Below are 18,396 nucleotides of genomic sequence, written 5' to 3' on the forward strand. Positions count from 1 at the left end.
TCAAGTAGGGAGATGGAGGCTGAGGTGAACTCTGGCTCGTCATAGAAACTAAGAGCACAAAAGACGGCAAAAACCAAAACACAAAACTCCCCGCTGCAAACTTGACAAAACTGAGATATAAGAAGTGTGGGCTTCCTTGTTCCTACTGTTGCTGGAATTCTCACACATGTTGTGGAATAAAGCGATCAACTCTGCCTTCATGTTTATTGATTTCTGCAAGTTTCCCTGAGTGAAAGCACTTCTTTGATGAATTGCAAAACTGGACAGGTTTCTTATGAATACACACACACACACACACACACGCACACACACAGTAGTAATAGTAGTAAATGTTTGGATAACACTTTCAAGAGTTCAAAGCACCTAATATGCATTCACTGTTCAGCCAGATGCATGTTATCTGCTGGTTTTCATTCACACATATAAGCGTAAGCCAAGTCTGACTTCCTTTGTCATCTTACGCTGACTTCTAAGCTCTTTGTTTTCGACATGTTTTGGGTTTCTTTACCCAACATCTACCAGGAGTGTCATAAGCAAAATAGCAGATGGCATGGTGGGGCCGCTCTGCTCACCTGACTTCCCTTCAGCTCAGTTGCTGCTCCATGCCAGGATGGGAGGGGCAAGGTTGGCACAGTGCTATTGTGCTGGCAGGAGCACCAGATTGGCTTGCTGCCACCTTGCCCCTCCCTCTCTCCATCCTAGTATGCAGCTGAGACAGCTGGAGGAAGGCCAGGTGAGTGGTGTAGCTCCACCATGCCACTCACTAATGCAAAAGTATTACCCCTGACCCTCATCAATAGGGTGGGGGGGTGTTGCTCTTGTTTTACTTCAAAAAGATGTAAAGGGTTGTAGAATCCTAGAATTGCAGAGCTGGAAGGTACCCTGAGGGTCATCTAGTTCAACCCAATGGAACGCAAGAATCTCAACTGGATCATACATGACAGATGACCATCCAACCTCTGCTAAAAAACTTCCAAGGAAGGAGAGTCCACCACCTCTTGTGGGAATCTGTTCCGCTGTCAAACAGCTCTTCCTGTCAGCATGTTCTTCCTGATGTTATATATATATTCAATATCTTTTGTAAAAGGAAATCTTAATACCAAATACCTCTTTGGTCAATGGGACAACACTTTATTGTTTCGCAAGCCATTTGATCCTAGGGGATCCTTTTGCATGCCTTTTAAGGTCTGCAAATGGGTCACGTGGCTCTGTTGCCATTCTTCTAATCTAATGCGCTGCCTTCCATATTTGTGAATCTCTGCATTTGATCTTCACAAGAACTATAATGTTTGCATTGTTTTCAGGTCATTGCATTTCCCCAGAACCAACTGGTTGTTGTTGTTGTTTTTAAGCCATGTTTTGGGGTTGTGTGTGTTTCCCCCTCACAGCTTTCCTTGCCCCCCCTGTTATTGTGTTTATTTGTGTAGAATGTTTACACAACCACTGCTGGGGGCTGCAACCCCATCTTCAAATGTTCATTGAAAGGATGAAAAATGTGCCTTCTTTCCCATATCGGTAAACAAATGGGGGGTAATGCAAGGAAACATATTGACCCAGTGGTTATTTCCATGGAATAGATGGCATAGGCAGTTTCATGATAATAATCTCAGTTTGGAAACGTTGACCTATCTGGTCAGTGGAAACATTCCCCTCTTCTAAAGTTATGACAGAACAAGTTTAGCATCCTCCTGTTAGCCACTAGTTCCTGAATCATCAGTCTCTGGCTTCTGGACTGATCGTATCCATGTCCCTTTCTAATAGGAAAGGAGAGATTACGAAGAGGAGGGTAGTTCATTTGATTTGTAATCAGTCAACCTATCACAATTTTGTTTCATCTCACTTTTTTGGGAGGGTGGGGGTTCAATGGAGAGGAAAACAATTACAAAGAACAGGAGCAAGCGAACTCAAGGGCTGCACAGACAGCAGCAACCAAAAGTCTCTATTCTCCTTTCCTCCCTCTGTCTTTTCTTCTGTGACCAAGATGCCCGAGTGTTGCTGGTGTGCTGACTTCTTCCTTGAAAGGGCAGCAGGGGAGGAAAAAGAAGAAGAAGAAGAGATTAAGGTCATCAAGATAATACAAATAATATTCAAACTGGAAGCAGAGTTTTGTGGGGGGGGGGTATATAGAAGGTCTGTTTTTCCAATAGTATAAGTCATCAGGCTACAGGAGGATGTAATTTGCAGATTAGGGAAATGAACAAAGAGGATAAAATTAATTTTATAACAGGGAGGAAGAAAGTTCGTTTGAAGGGGACAAAGTAAAAAATGGGTGGGAAAGCTCTCATAAAAGGGTTCTGGTTGATACAATCTGATGGCAGATTTAAAGTAAGCTGGAAATATCAGCAAATAAAAAGAAGTATTTTTCTCTCCCTCTTTATCCTTTGTGGTATAAGCTGGTGTGTCTCCAAAGTTTGATAGTCCCGGCAGTCAGTTCCCAGAGTGTGGGTGGAGATGGTGCAGAGGAAGGAACAGGAATGTCAGGCGCTGGTGCAGGGCCAGTCCTTTCCTCTCTGTATAGAGGAGGCAGGCCTCACTCTATCAGTCTGTAAATCAGGCAAGGGAGAAAGAACAACCCTTTTTAAAAAAGCCTCAAATCCTGTCTGAAGTACTGCACTCATTAAGCTTAGTTATTTTCTCCTACCTTTCTCTGGCTTCCAAAGTCAGGCACCCAATGCCTGATAAACGTCATTACTCACGTTGTAAGATAACATATTTTATGTGATGCTGGAAGAACCCAGATGTGCTTTGGCTGCACACATAAAGTACATTTCCTCCCCACAAAATCCTGGGAACTGTAGTTTTAAAAGGGTGCTGGGAATCATAGCTCTGTGAGGGGGTACACTACAGTTCCCGGGATTCTTTGGGGGGACCCATGGCCTTTTAATGTATGGTGTGCATGTAGCCTTTGAACGTCTTGTGACTTTTTCTGGAATCTGTTTGCATTGTGATTCCAACATAGTCACTCTCTTTGCACCGATCATAATGGTATAATCAGGGTTCATGCCTTTTCCTAGTCATATTTTCTGTAAATAGAAATATCAGTCTTGCGGCCTTTTCTTGCAGGGCTAATGCTCTAATCCAGGGGAGGATAACTTTTGGCCCCCCAGATGTTGCTGAATGGTATCTCCCATCTTCTCAGGTGGTTGGCCATGATGGTTGGAGCTGACGGGAGGCACTCTGGACGACTACAAACTGCCCCCCTCTGTTGTTACCAATTTATCATTTTGTAGTGCAATATCTATACATGTCTACTCAGAAGTAGACTTATCTGGGGTCTAGGCCCACGTAAGTGAGTATAAGATTGCAGCCTTCCTTGTCCCTTTCTTTACCTTTCCCAACTTTTTGATATTCTTTGTAAGAAGAACCAACCAGAACAGATCAGGTTCTGAGAACTGACTTTCTGACTGTTTCCAAGATATAAGTTCTGGCTGTTGCATGCAGAAGCAGCCCTTAGAGTATTTATACAATCAAACACCCCCACTAATAACGGCTGCAAGGCTGGAATGTTTAAAATTTATACACTGCACACAGATGTTAGCATCCGTGGAAACTGGTATTACAACTCCTGCTTTGGAGCCTGGGGTACTAATAATCAAAATATGTCAAATCTCGTGGAAGTTGTTGGGAAAGGGACAAGTATTTATTAGAAAAGGAGAAAGAAAAGAGAAAGAAACCTATATATTAGCCATTCAGGGGAGAACTACAAAAAACCAAAGGAAGTTGCTTGGCTGGTCAACTGTTCCAGGTGCAGTAGCCACCATGGTGCCCTCCATATGTTGTTGGATGACAACTCCCATCAGTACCAGCAACCATGGCCAAAGGCAAAAGAAGAGTCCTGCTGGATCATGCCAATGACTAGTCCAGCAACTCTTCTCACTGTGACCAATCAGATGCCTTTTGGGAAGCCCACAAGCAGGACGTGAACACAACATCACCCTGCCCACTTGTGATCACCAGCAACTGATGTTCAGAGGCCTTCTGTCTCTTACTGTGTCTGACTGTGAAGGCGCAGAATGTAGCCCCGTGGCTAGTCACCATTGATAGCCTTATCATCTGTTAACTTGTCAAAACTACTTTTGAAGCCATCAAAGTTGGTGGCCATCACTAAGTTCTGTAGTTTAACTACACGTGGTGTGAAGAATGTGCAAAAGGAACAATTGCATACAATAACCAGAAACATACACAATGACTACTAGGCTCTACCTCTGTAGCTGGAGGCAGCCATGCTTCTGAATATCAGTTGCTGGAAACCACAAGAGGGGAGAGTGCTCTTGTGCTCAAATCTTGTTTGCAGGTTTTCCATAGGTCAGCCACTATGAGAAGAGGATGCTGGACTAGATGGGTCATGGACCTGATACAAAAGGGCTCTTACGTTCTTATGGAACTGTTTTCTTCCATACAGGGTAAAAAGGTAAAGGACCCCTGGACAGTTAAGTCCAGTCAAAGGTGATTATGGGGTTGCGGCTCTCATCTCGCTTCAGGCTGAGGGAGCTAGTGTTTTTCTGCAGGCAGCTTTCCGGGTCATGTGGCCAGCATGACTAAACCACTTCTGGCACAAAGGAACACCGTGACGGAAACCAGAGCACACGGAAATGCTGTTTACCTTCCCGCTGGAGTGGTATCTATTTATCTACTTGCACTTTGACGTTGGCAGGAGCAAGGACCGAGCAACGGGAGCTCACCCTGTTGCGGGGATTCGAACCGCCGACCTTTCGATCGGCAAGCCCTAGGCTCAGTGGTTTAGACCACAGCGCCACCCGCGTCCAATAAAGACTTTACCAAGTCTCTATTTTTCCACTTCATTTAACATCAGTTCATGTTGCATTAAATTCTCCTGAACTGAACTGTAGCTTGTGTATTACCCTGCTGAAGATTTTTATGCAAAGGAGGAGATAACCCCATTTCCATGCTAAAGTTGCCTTAGCATCCCAGGTGATTTGATCTCGCATACCAGTGTTATATACATGACAGAGCAGAGTCTGCAGGAGCTGAGTCAGTCTTGTTGTGTGCCTCCGGTCAATCTGTGCTTTCTTTAACAGGAATAACATTTGAAATCTTCAAAGATTGTAGAGATTCCACCACTGAGAGATTATCTTTGAAGATGTCAAACACTAGGGTAGACAGGCTAGTTTCTGAGACAACCATTGGCTCTGCTTTCTCTTAGAGAAGAGGGGCCATGGATGCTCGTTTACTTTTGTATTGGATTTCAGTACAACTAATGTTCCCTCCATGCTCCTACCACAGGATTGCCATTTTATCATGTGGCTGGCCTGGCTTGACAACAGCACCTGGTATGCTCAAGCAAATACCAAGTTTACAGGGGCTGACACTCCTTGCAGACATCCTTCCTTTTAAAACTGTTCTCTCTTTACCTAGAACAGTGTAATACAAACGGAAACAATGGCTGTAGCTGCCAACCATCTTCATTTTCCCAGAATGCATCTGGGCCTTCCTTTGGTTGTAGCTGCCAATCATCTTCATTTTCCCAGAATGCATCTGGGCCTTCCTTTGGTTTGCAGCATACCCAGCACACCAGTACAAAAGTTAGGAAGGAAGGAAGACAGGAAGGCTCCAGGGTAGCACAGTGCCCACCTTGGACCTTGCCCAGGCTCTCCTCAACCCTGGCACCCCCTCTGTGGCTGCCACATAGTATCTGGAGAATATAGACACTACAAAATGAGGGTTGGAGTAAGTATACTCATTAAATTTGGTAGATGCTTTGACACCAAACTCATCTGGTTTGAAGGTTTGCCTGTGAGTATTTGAGAACTGGACTTTGTGGGTCAGAGCTTACTTTTATAATGAGTGTCTGTTTTATAGAGATTCAAGAGCACTTACATTTTGTGTGAAGTCCACTGTTCCCCGAGTCCACAGTTTGTGGGGTCACAGCAACCATTACAGCTTCAATCCAACCATTCCTGCTTTCCATAAAGATTGGCTTGAAACGAGGCAGGTGTAACTGCTGCTGTTCTTTCTCACTTTTGGAAGGAGAAGGGAGCTAGCTGCCTGAGGCAGGTCTAATAACTGCCTGTCATGGTATGGCAAATCCTGATCATGTGCTGTTTTACGTCGGTTACATTTGTCATGGTTCATCTCAGTTGTAACGCCTGTCGGGCAATTACACAAGTTTGGCTGGCTAAAAACCCACAAACTAAATATGGGATAAATTCCATTCCATCCCAATCTGACAGAGTTTATGAAAATATCATTCTGGTACAGATCATTTGTAACCTGGGAATGCAACAAACATTTGTATAACATAGATGCATGGGTTATCTATGGGTGTATGTGCACTGTTATGTGTCTACTCAGTGGCAAATCTGGCTTTCCGTTTGTTTCGATTTATACAGGAATTTGTATCTCACCTTTCTAGTGCTTGGGAGCAGTGCCTTTTTTTCTGGGGGCACTCAAGGGTACGCATTACCAGCACACACCCCCCCCCCCCTAGAAAAAAAACACTGGTTAAAAGTATGGCACTTACTGGTTTTTTTATATAAAGAATTTATTGGTTTTTGCAAAACAAAGAACAACATAACACATACACCAACACAAACCCAAACACAAACCCAACAATCAAACCATAATAAAAACAAATACAAATCACACCAATAATTCTTTTTCTTGTTTACACAAAAAAAAACTTTTCTTGTTCGAATCAATACTAGGTGACTTCCCCCGTTTTCTCTCCTTTGGTTCCAATTCTAATTTTACTTTAGTAACTTCTCATCTCTAAAATAAATCATTCAAAAATCAAAACTAAACATACTTCTTAAAATCTAGTTTTTACTCCAAAATAATCTATCACTTCTTAGCTTGAATCAAATCTATTCCAAATATAACATCATAATAATTAGTAATATAACTACATAACACAACATATTACTTCTTATATCAGATCATACATCTTCTTTTTTCACTTAGACTGCTGCTAATAAAAAAATTCAGATATCTCTTCTCTAGTTCAAAAACTTAAAATCTTAACACACCGGCTTCAGGGTACCATAATAAACCATCCTAATTTTATTTAATGTATTTCACCCTATCCCTTTTCTAACCATTTTCTTTCGTCATCTCGGGGTCTCCCCCCAGACATTTCTCCATCTTACACCAAAACCATTTTTCAGAATGTCCTCTTTTCTTATAAGTCCACAGTTCCAGACACAGTCTATAACAGTCCTTACAGGGAGCATCAGGGTATACAGATCATCACCTTCCAGCATCTCCGCTTCAAAATTCCGTCCATCTTCTAATTGTAGATATATAAATCTTTTCCACATCATTCCTGGGCTCTCACCCCAGAAATTGGATATAAATTGTCTTCTAATCCTGGGTCTCTCACCCCAACAGGATTTTTCATCTTCTCGGAGTTGCCAAAGCATTGTACTTTGTACTTCAATAATTCCCTTAAGTTCCCAAGGTTTTCTTCCATTTTAACAATGTTCTGAATAGTCTTTCCTGTGGGATATAAATTGTCATCCTGATTCAGCAAAATTAATTTCTGGTTCAGCAATTCTAAGTTCAAAAAAATAATCCTTTGTTCGTGAGTCAGTCCAGAGTCTAAAACCAGCTTGAAAACGAAACCCAACATGGTAGAAGTGGGCATAGGGTATCAGATTTCAGTATTTTTCCATCTTAGTCACAGTACTTTTCCATCTCAGTTACAAGTCTCCGCAGCCATTTTCCCTGGAGTCAGGGCGAAAAGATTACATTCTATCCACTTCAGGAAGAAATATTTCCACCAACTTAAGTCCCCCAAAAGGGGTCTGACCAATCTCACTTGTCAAATTCAGAACATTGTATCCACCACTGCAACAGCAGTCGCCGTCAAAAGCAGTTACTTTCTCTCCACACAAAGGGAAAAAAACGGGCTTCCTTTCCATCGTAGCTCCCGGAGCGCCAAATGTCAAAAATAAGTCCAATTGTTAACGTACTCACGGCCAACGGGCTTCTTCTGTTTTCCTTCTGACAGGTAGAACGATCTTCCTCATTGCGAGCGGCGGCCGCCGCTTCGCCGGTCCGGTTGGGGCATGCCTCCACAGCCCGGCGCCGTGGTCCCTTCACCCCCACTCCCCCTTTACAGGGGGAACGGGAGAAGGGTTTGGTGCCATAGCGGACTCGCTGGAGAGCCCATGCCGCGGGACGCTCGACCCGCGGTTTAGCGGAGCCCCGCTTTGCGGTAGCGGGGCTCCTACCCCCGGGCCGGCCTGAGTAGCTTCGCTGCCGAAGCGACCCACGACCGCCCGCGATGGCGTCCTCGCCGGAAGTAAAAGTATGGCACTTACTGTAACAACTTCATGGCGACTGGCACATTTTTTTTCTAGAAGAAAAGCACTGCTTAGGAGTCACGCAGGGTTGCTAACAACCACTACAAAATACAATACTTTCCAAAATATACAATATATTAAGAAAAGAAACTGGTGCAGCAGGTTCAAGCAGGCACGGGACAAAACCAGTTCTCTTATTTGCTAAATCAGAAGCCCATCTAAACTTTCAGGACAGGTGTAATATGATGCTGTATGTGGCCATTCACCCATTTATTTACTATTGCCTTTGGACACTGGTGGCACTGTGGGTTAAACCACAGAGCCTAGGGCTTGTTGATCAGAAGGTTGGCGGTTCAAAACCCCGCGATGGGGTGAGCTCCTGTTGCTCTGTCCCTGCTCCTGCCCACCTAGCAGTTTGAAAGCACGTCAAAGTTCAAGTAGATAAATAGGTACCACTTCAGCGGGAAGGTAAACGGCGTTTCCGTGTGCTGCTCTGGTTCGCCAGAAGCGGCTTAGTCATGCTGGCCACATGACCTGGAAGCTGTACGCCAGCTCCCTCGGCCAGTAACACGAGATGAGTGCCGCAACCCCAGAGTTGTCCGTGACTGGACCTAATGGTCAGGGGTCCCTTGACCTTGGACCCAACACAGTTTCAAGGTAGTGCCAGCGTACCTTTTATTGTGATAATCCCGTCAGGTGACTAATTATGGCATGTGTCATAGTGGATGGGCCTGACCTCCTCAGGAATGGATCCAGTTGGCATACCAGCCTAAGCTGGACAAAAGCACTCTCAGCTGCAGCTGCCACCTGAGCATCCACATTAGATTTCAACACCAGGGACAAGAAAGGTACGCAGACCCTGAATTCTAAATTTTATTGCATAATTGGTCTGAATAATAGAAATGCTTGTGCATAGCATATCAATAACAAGGGTTTATTTGAGGGAGGGAGGGAGGGAGGGAGAAGTGTTCTGAATACTTTGCTTTATTGAAAACTTCCACCAGTGCTTCTGTTGCTTTAGTTAATCAAATTCTTCTATTGCTGCAGTGGGAGTTTAACGCATTCTTGTAACTTCCTGTCTTAGTCCCAAAGGTTTAAACATTATTTCATAATTAGCCTTTACAGTTATGCTATATGTTCAGAAAGGAGGGGAGAAAGGAGGAAAGTAGCTTCCCTTCCCCTCCTTCTTTCTTTCTTTTTTTTACAGGTGGAATGATTGTTTCTATCTGGGGATTAAAAAAGAAAAAAGAAATGTATGCATGTATGTCAGAGAGAAAGAGCAAGCATTGATCTGCTCATATATTTTTTTAAAAATAAAAAAGTTCTTCTTCCGTTAACATAACAAACACCAGCTCATGAGCATTGTTGGGATCCTATTTGGGCACATGCTAGGCTGAAGGTAGAAAACACCATATGAGATTAGCTGGGGGCAAGATGCTCCTGTCCATGGTTGGCTCATTCACAGCATAACCCAGCCCTAAGGATCCTTCTACAACAGCAGCAGCAGCAGCATAAGGGGCGGGGTCAGAAAGAGTGACAGCAGGGCCCTCTTGGTGTCCGCAGGGCTGCGCTCACTGGAATGGAGATGGGTGAGGTAACAATGAGGTCAGGGGAATTCTGTATTGGTTTCCTATTTAGTGTTTGTGCAGAAAGTGGGTTTTACAGTCACTTGGTGTGGTCAGACAAACTGCATCTCTCCCACTCTCACTCATATATAGAATAGGGTACAGGGAACAACACCTTGAGCATAGCACCATTTTGTACAAATAGACTAATTGAAATTAGCACTGCCAAATCTGTGATTGGCTGAATAAAATGTGACACAAATGTGCATTTTAATTTTGTAAAAAATCATGCTGTGTGTGTTTAAAGTTGTTTTGGTTTAGTGTATTTTTTAAAGCTTTTTTTTTTAAAAAAAACCTTTCAAAAATTGGAGCAAACTTAGACTGGGATAATTTCCCAGCAACATTCTGAAAAGAAAATATATTTATAGAAGAATACAGGATTCCTTGTGTGTGAGCGTGTGTTTGTGTGTTACAGGTTCGGCAAATAGTAAAAATGTAGACTTGCCTTACAATAGCCCTATTAGGAGCCCATTTCCCAAATGTTTTGCTTAGAAGAAAGTTATCTGCTTTGGCTCTGCCTATAGCCGAAGTCTTTGTAGGAACATTTTCTGAGGGGCAAGAAAGAACATGGGAATCAAATGGTTAATTTCTGCCTTCGGCACCAGGAAAAAAGAAAATACATGCAAGCAAGGAAAAATATTAGTCTATGTCTTTTGAAAGCCTCTGAAAAGATTTGTCTGAAGCGTGTATTTTAATGGGAGCCATACAGGTGTTTTCTGAGCTGTGGAGCGCCTGCAAGCAGGGCCTGGGGGCAAACCCAGGAATATGGTATAATGTAACAAGAAACCTTCCTCCACCACTCTGCATGCTTCAGTAGGAAAATGCAAATCAACTCATTTCCTCTTTTGAGGAGGACTTTAGATAAGGGGTCCTGGGGCAAAGTAACCCCTTGCGCATTCCTTCTTCCATCAGCCATTCTCCTGCTTTGCCTAGAATGTGCTGTGGGGGTAACAGCAGGCACTGAGATGAGGGAGCAGATGCATACTAATGAGATGGGGGTATAAGAAAGAAGAGCCGTGTGTGTGTGTGTGTGTGTGTGCACGCACGCACACACACACGTCTATGTGTGTAAAAGGGGAGCTGCTCTTTTTTTCCAATTCTAAGCATGTTCAGAATCAGGTTGTCCAAAAGATTTGTTAGGAGCCAATTGTGCAATGCTCTCACTCACTGACAGTATCCCTGCATGCGCACATTGAATTAATCTCAACTGAAAATCGCTGCAACCTGAAAATAAGTCATCTCGCTCCCCTACCTCTGTGAAAAATGCAACAGACCCCTGTACTGCTAAAGAGGCATGCTTATCACCGAGTCAGTTTCTGCTTCCTGATTCATTCCACACCTCCACCCATTTTTGTTGTTTTATTTTATTTCGTGCGAGGTTAAAATACTGCGTTTTGTTTTCTCATTTGTCTGGAAAAGCAAAATACTCCCATATTCATGTTAAGCTTTTTAGTGATGGTTTAGTGACAATAATCAATGCTAGTCATCATTATTACTGTTTATTTCCCAGTTTTTCAGGGGACTTAGAAATGATTTTCATATGCCACAGAGTTTTCATCCTCTTTACTTGTTTGAAAGGCGGTTCCCCCTATTCAACTACTAACTACTGCTTAGTGCAGACATAACCAACATAGTGTCCCCAGATGGTGCTGGATTACAATTACCATCAGCTCCAGCCAGCATGGCCAATGGTCAGGGATGATGTGAGTTATACTCCACACCATTTGGCGCACACAACATTAGCCTAGGGCTTGCCAATCAGAAGGTTCGCAGTTCGAATCCCTGCAACAGGGTGAGCTCCTGTTGCTCGGTCCCTGCTCCTGCCAACCTAGCCGTTCGAAAGCACGTCAAAGTGCAAGTAGATAAGTAGGTACCGCTCTGGTGGGAAGGTAAACGGTGTTTCTGTGTGCTGCTCTGGTTTGCCAGAAGCGGCTTAGTCATGCTGGTCACATGACCCGGAAGCTGTACGCTGGCTCCCTTGGCTAATAAAGTGAGATGAGCACCCCAACCCCAGAGTCGTCCACGACTGGACCTAATGGTCAGGGGTCCCTTTACCTTTACCTAACTTAGTACTATGCAGTTTAAGGTGAATACAGACATTATCATTAGGATTGTTGCTGATATATCCACCAAGCCCAATGGAAGCTAAGTTCAAATGAACATTAAGAGAGGCAGTGAAATTATTGTTCATCATCTTCATCATCATTGAAATATGTTGCTATAATTAAAGGTACAGTCAATGCTTTAAAGAGAATCAGGCAATTGACTAACACCACAATCATATGCATGGAGCTACTCAGAAGTAAGTCCGACTGTGTTAAATGGGACTTACCCCCTAGCATGTATGTTTAGAATTGTAGGCTTAAAATCTCTAGGGCTCTGAGGCGGCAATCCTATACCCTCTTACTTGGCATTAAATCCCATAAAACCCACGAGACTTACTTCTCAGTAGGCACAAAATGGATTATACTGTGACTCTTTTAAGGAATTATTAGCCAGTTAATCACCTGCCTTTAAACTGATTGATAAATTGACTGGTTATGTTTACATATGCCCCAAAACTTCAGTACAGGTACAATTTTTGACATACTGAAGGAAATCTAAGACAAAATTCAATAAACACACACTACTTCTCAGCATTAGGAGGAAATAACGGATTAATTTGATCAAAGCTTGCAGCCCTTGTCTTCACATACTATGGTTAAATTTCTATGGCCCTTCAGTGCCACGAAATGGTTATTCAAAAGCAAAACTTACACCTGATAGGAAGTGATACCCTGCTTATACCACTCTTGGACTACTGGAAGCTACTGAAATTGCCACACTGCTGGACAAATTCTGTGCCCTATGATGACACAAAATTAAACCACAGTCACGGCTTTTCCATGGGTGCTCACTGTACAGTGTGGTGTAGTGGGTAAGAGTGGTAGACTCATAATCTGGGGAACCAGGTTCATGTCTCCACTCCTCCACATGCAGCTGCTGGGTGACCTTGGGCTAGTCACACTTCTTTGAAGTCTCTCAGCCCCACTCACCTCACAGAGTGTTTGTTGTGGGGGAGGAAGGGAAAGGAGAATGTTAGCTGCTTTGAGACTCCTTCGGGTAGTGAAAAGCGGGATATCAAATCCAAAATCATCTTCTTCTTCTTCTTCTACATGTCCAGCTCATCATGATGATTCTGCGCAAGAGGCTAGAGTCCACAGATGTGGTGCCTGCAAGGCCCAAACTAGGATCCCATCCCCAACCTGATTATTACCCAGTAGTGGTGGCTTAGTGAGTGTGCTCAACCTCCCTCTTTCATAGAATCATAGAGTTGGAAGGGACCTTGAGGATCATCTAGTTCAACCCCCTGCAACCTTGGTGTTATCAGCACCATACTCTAACCAATTGAGCTATCCAGGTGCTTTGTTTGACTGCTGCTTAGCAGACATGGACTTCATTGTGCAAACCCACACAGACAATGAGTAATAAAACAACTCAGTTGATCTGGATAACCAGAGGTAGGTATTTCAGCAGCTACTGAAGCCACTTCTGAAAAGGCATGAAACAAGCTAGAGTCTCTATAGCCCCAGTGCAGTGTTTTCATTGCTCAGCCTCAGCATCTTTATTGCAGGGGTAGGGATGGGGAATGTGCTATTTTTGCCTACATGCCATATATTCCTTTGATGCCGTCTTCTTCGTACCTTTACCAGTTGTGGCCAGTGTTGTCCAGCAGTCAAGCATCCCAGGAAGGCAGCAGAACCCAAGATGAAGGCGCCAGATGAGAGTGGAAGGGAATGGTCCGGCAACAATAATTCTGCTTCCTCGTTGTTCTCCTCTCGAAGTGACTGGTGCCGTCATGGAAATTGAAATCTCTAACCCTCAGACCAGAAACCTAACTTCACAGACTTACTTGGTATGTAAAAATATTCCATTTAAATCAGCAGTAAAGCTAACATGAAAGTGCCAATAAATAATATATGCAAAGAGTTTTTTTATCAATATATAAAGAAAATGTGGAGTTGTGAAGCTGTTGAAAACAAGCATTAGGAGATGTAATGAAGCAGGAATTAGAACAGCACAGTTCCTCTGGCCATTATAAATGAGAACACCGGGTACCTTGAGAACAGGAAAACTGATGAGTACAGTCTGTTCAGGAGAGAAGGAGGGAAATTTCCCCCAGGAACACATTTCAAATTACTTATTTATGAACTGATGAACTGGGAGACCACCTATAGAGAGATAGGAGCAAGCAGTCTGCTGCAGACAGCTACAGAACTCCGAACTAATTGTGCTGCTGTTTTCTGTTATAACTCCTGCTATCCAGCTGGGCTTTGGAGGCAGGAAATTTAGGCACCAAGTCAAAGTCGCGCTTTCCCTCCTTCTCACCGGCATAAATATATATATACATGGATATGTTAATCTGGCAGAACCACTGGTCAAGGGCCTGGGAAACAGCTACTGCCTTTGTCTCACAAAGTGGAAGGGGGGGGGAAAGGGTGCAGCGGTGGCATAGCTGTCAACCTTCCCTTTTTTTGAAGGAAATTCCGCTATCAGTACTATAGTCTATAGTATAGTGCTGATAGGGGAATTTCCCGCAATAAAAGGGAAGGTTGACAGCTATGAGCGGTGGGCTAAGGCGGAAGAGGACTTTCAAAGGAGAGGCTCTGAAATGGCAAGAAGTTCTCCTGGAAATGTGCAAGTGTGAAAGACGTCATGCAGCTTCTTGTAAACGTATACCACATATATGGGTGTAGACCAGCCTTCCCAAATGGGCACCCTCCACATGTCATTGGGCTGCAGCTTCCATAATTCTGACCATTGGCCATGCTGCCTGGGGCTGATGGCAGCTGGAGTCCAAAATGTCTGGAAGGCTGGTGTAGACCGTGAGACTAGCTTCTGATCCCTTATTGACCTAGAGATGGCAAGAAGAGTCCCGTATTTGAAACGGAATGCTGCTGAACACATTGTGATGACGGAACCAGTTCTCTGTTTATTAACAATTATCCCTTTCCATTCATAAGTCTTTGTCTCCAACTCGGTATTTATGAGAGTGACTGGATGTAATTGTTTTGTCACTGAAAGCTCACAGCAATATTTTCTTCGCTGTAATAATTGCACAGTACCATTGTCAGATAAGTCTCTGTAATCACTCTTTTACAGTTGTGGAATTGGGGAGGGGAGTGTTGGCCATCTTGCTTCAAACTGTTGATATTTGACCTCTGACACCCAGCGAATGAGACCAAGATTCAACCCACTGAGCCTTGTGTATGAGGCTGGGCTGATATACACAGGGAAGTGTTGCATAGGCAAGAGCTTTCCCATTGCTTTCAGTGGAGGATAGCACCTCTGCGTTCATCAGTCAGTAGAGCATGGTGGGTGGGTTGGGTTTGAAGCCTCACACTGGGAGAAAGATTCTTGTATTCCAACTCTACAATGCTATTATTCCAGAGGGGTCAGGTTGCCCCCAAGATTGAGGGGGTCCGGGGCGCATTGTGTGTGTGTGTGTGTGTGTGTGTACCTGTGATATCACAGGCATGTTGCATGCTTGTGACATCACATGCAGAATGTGCGCAAAGTCATGTCCTCTGGAGGAGGCCAAGTGCTGTGCTGGAGCCGAGCGCTGAAGCTGCGATGCATGTTGCGTGTGATGTTGTGTGTGCGCAATACACAACTGGCCCCCTCAGCATTGAGGGGGATGGGACCCCTTCAAACAAATACCGAGTTGGCGCCCTTGCTCCAATATTAAAGTCAACAGGGAACTGAGTCAATGGAGCAGGAGTTCTTCATTTCCTTCAGTGTGGGCAGCTTGCTGGGATGGCTGTAAAGAATGGGAGATGCTTCTTGATCTAATCCATCATGTTTGGAATGATGTGAAGGGGCAGCCACACCAAGGGCCTGGTCCAGAATGGAAACAATACATTGCAATGCTTCAGCTCAACTGATGAGTCTGCGAAGGACTTCAAGAATCAGAACCCTCCTAGGATTATACAGCAAGTGAGAATGCTATAAAAATATCAGTAACTTGCTCTTCTATTGCCTAGTTAACAAAGCTATACTTTCTACTGCACCTTAAGCCTCCACTTTCACTCCAGCTGCAGCAACTGAACTTGGGGACTGTAGTTCGGAGAATAGACACTCAAGGTCTGGATTTGGATATGACTCCCTACAGCCCTGACATGCCCCAGTCAGAAGAATTACATTAATATGCGATTTCCTTTGGCTTATCAATCACAAAATAGTTAAATGTGGAATCAGCTACAAGTGGAATCCAAAGGATAGGCAAGGAACTATATATATTTTGTCTGATTATACAGTCGTACCTTGGAAGCCGAACACCTTGGCCCCCAGACAAATTGGCTCCCAAACGATTCAACCTTGGAAGTGAGTGTTCCGGTTTTCGAACGATTTTCAGAAGCCAAACGTCTAGTGCAGCTTCTGCGGCTTCCAGAAGCTCTGCTTTGGTTTTTGAATGGTTCCGGGAGTTCAACAGACTCCTGGAACACAATCTATTCAAAAACCAAGGTACCACTGTATCATACCCTGGGCTTGTATGATGAAGGGCTGGTTATAAATATATTCATTGAATGAGTCAATCGTAGTTAAAGTTCTTGCATTACATTCCCTCTAGCTCCATACAGTGGAACCTCGGGTTGCGGACATAATCCATGACGGAGGCACGTCCGCACCCTGCAGCATTCACATCCTGAAGCGCCGTGTCTGCGCAGGCGCTGGCGCAATTTTGGCGCTTCTGCGCAGGCACGAGTGGCAAAAAACCCCGTAGGTAACTCGTTCTGGTACTTCCGGGTTTCCCGCAGTCCGCAACCCGAAAACACTTAACCTGAAGCGTCTGTAACATGACGTATGACTGTATAGGGAAGAGGTCACATTTTCTATAAAAAGATGGAAGACCAGGAGATTCAGGAGTCTTCTGCCTTTGTAAATTATGCTCACGCAGGACAATCATATTTGTATTGTGGTGGCCAATACAGATCATTTGTGGCTAACTTTGGAGTGCACAACAACTTTGATGTTTCAGGTATCTGAATTGGGACACAAAAGAATCAACACCCATCTAAGAACACGTCTCTGCATTAGTTAGCAATTCAGAATGATTTCCAAAAGCAATCCGTAAGTCTCCAATGATATCTGTCTGACAACTACTTAATCTCACGGAGAACTGGTGTTAAACGACCTGTCATCAATACTGCTTCATGGTGCTATGTCTTGAAAGAAGGGGATGGGGGCTTCAATCACTTGGAATAAATTATAACTTTTTTAGAAGACTGTCGGCTGATAGCATTACTATACTGAACGGAATATGACAGTTACCATGTAGACAGGGTGGCACAATGAAAACTGCCAGCTACTAGTAGATTCCATACCACTTTTGGGCTGCTGAGCTATCAAATTAATGTCAAAGTAATTGTCACTTGTGAATATAACTGCCAGCATAACCAAATTTGGATTTTTTAAAAATAAAAAAAATAAAAGGGGAAAAACACTGCAGTTGATCAGACTCACAAACTGTTCTGTTCATTTTTTAAAAGTTTCACTGAGTCCATTAAATACTCATTTCTTTCAGAGAAATTGTTTTCTTTAAGTTTAAGCAGTGTAGAAAGTTTGAAGGCTTGGATTTAGAACCAATACCTTGTGTGTGTGCGTGCGCATGCCAATCATTTAATAATTACTAGTTTCCTTGTTACACAGTTATTTATGTATCAAAACATTTACATCCCGACTTCCCATTGGAAAATAAATTAATCAGAAGCCAGCCAGTGATCATTAAAATCCAGCACAAATATCAAAGCCAGAACGTAATCAGAACAAATTAAATCCACAACAATCTATCAAAATGACACCAGCAAATGAATACGCATTTACTCCAGAGCCATCATACAGTTAATGGAAGAACACCCTTTCAGCAAACCAGGGCTTCCCATCTACAAGTTCAATGAATGTAGAAGGGATGAAGTGGGATCTCAGCCACAAGTTGTGCTCGTTCCACGTTGCTGCTGATCATATACCTTGTTGCCTTTGCTTTTGGCAATAGTGTAAATGGGAACTATACTGTATACGGACCATATCTCTCTACTCTGAAGTAGTGATAACATCTCAAAATTTAGAGGAGTAATGATAATATTTCAAATTTAATGGACTCAGAGCGTCATTAATATTATGAGTGGGCATATTTGGGCGAGTCTCTGTTTAATTCAGGCACAATCACATCATGTTTTAATGTCTCCCTGAAACTGATGAATGAGATTTGGAATTGGGCGCCATCAATATGCAGTGACAATCAACCATGTTTCTCCTTTATATCCCCCCCCCCCAAGTAATGTTTCCCAGCTTAGTACCCTCCAGATGTTTTGGAGTACAATTCTCATCAGCCTCCGCCAGCATGGCCATTGAGCAGGATGGCCAAACTTCTGGGGAAGGACAGCAGGTTGGGGGAAGGCTGCCCTAGAAGACCAGATTCACAGGCTGAGAGTGCTTTTTGACCCAGCATTGTAGCTAGAGGCTTAAAT

At 43.6% G+C, this 18,396-nt stretch overlaps 1 long non-coding RNA gene across 1 annotated transcript in view; it reads left to right on the top strand.

Annotated features, from left to right (window-relative positions):
* The window catches only part of LOC117042926, a 136,979-nt gene that overhangs the window by 55,210 nt on the left and 63,373 nt on the right, over positions 1 to 18,396 (top strand). Inside the window, exon 2 of the long non-coding RNA XR_004426115.1 lies at positions 13,582 to 13,784. This is a non-coding gene — a long non-coding RNA (uncharacterized LOC117042926). The remainder of the gene's footprint in view (positions 1 to 13,581; positions 13,785 to 18,396) is intronic.

Source organism: Lacerta agilis, chromosome 2 (assembly GCF_009819535.1).
Source record: "Lacerta agilis isolate rLacAgi1 chromosome 2, rLacAgi1.pri, whole genome shotgun sequence".
Lineage (NCBI taxonomy): Eukaryota > Metazoa > Chordata > Lepidosauria > Squamata > Lacertidae > Lacerta > Lacerta agilis.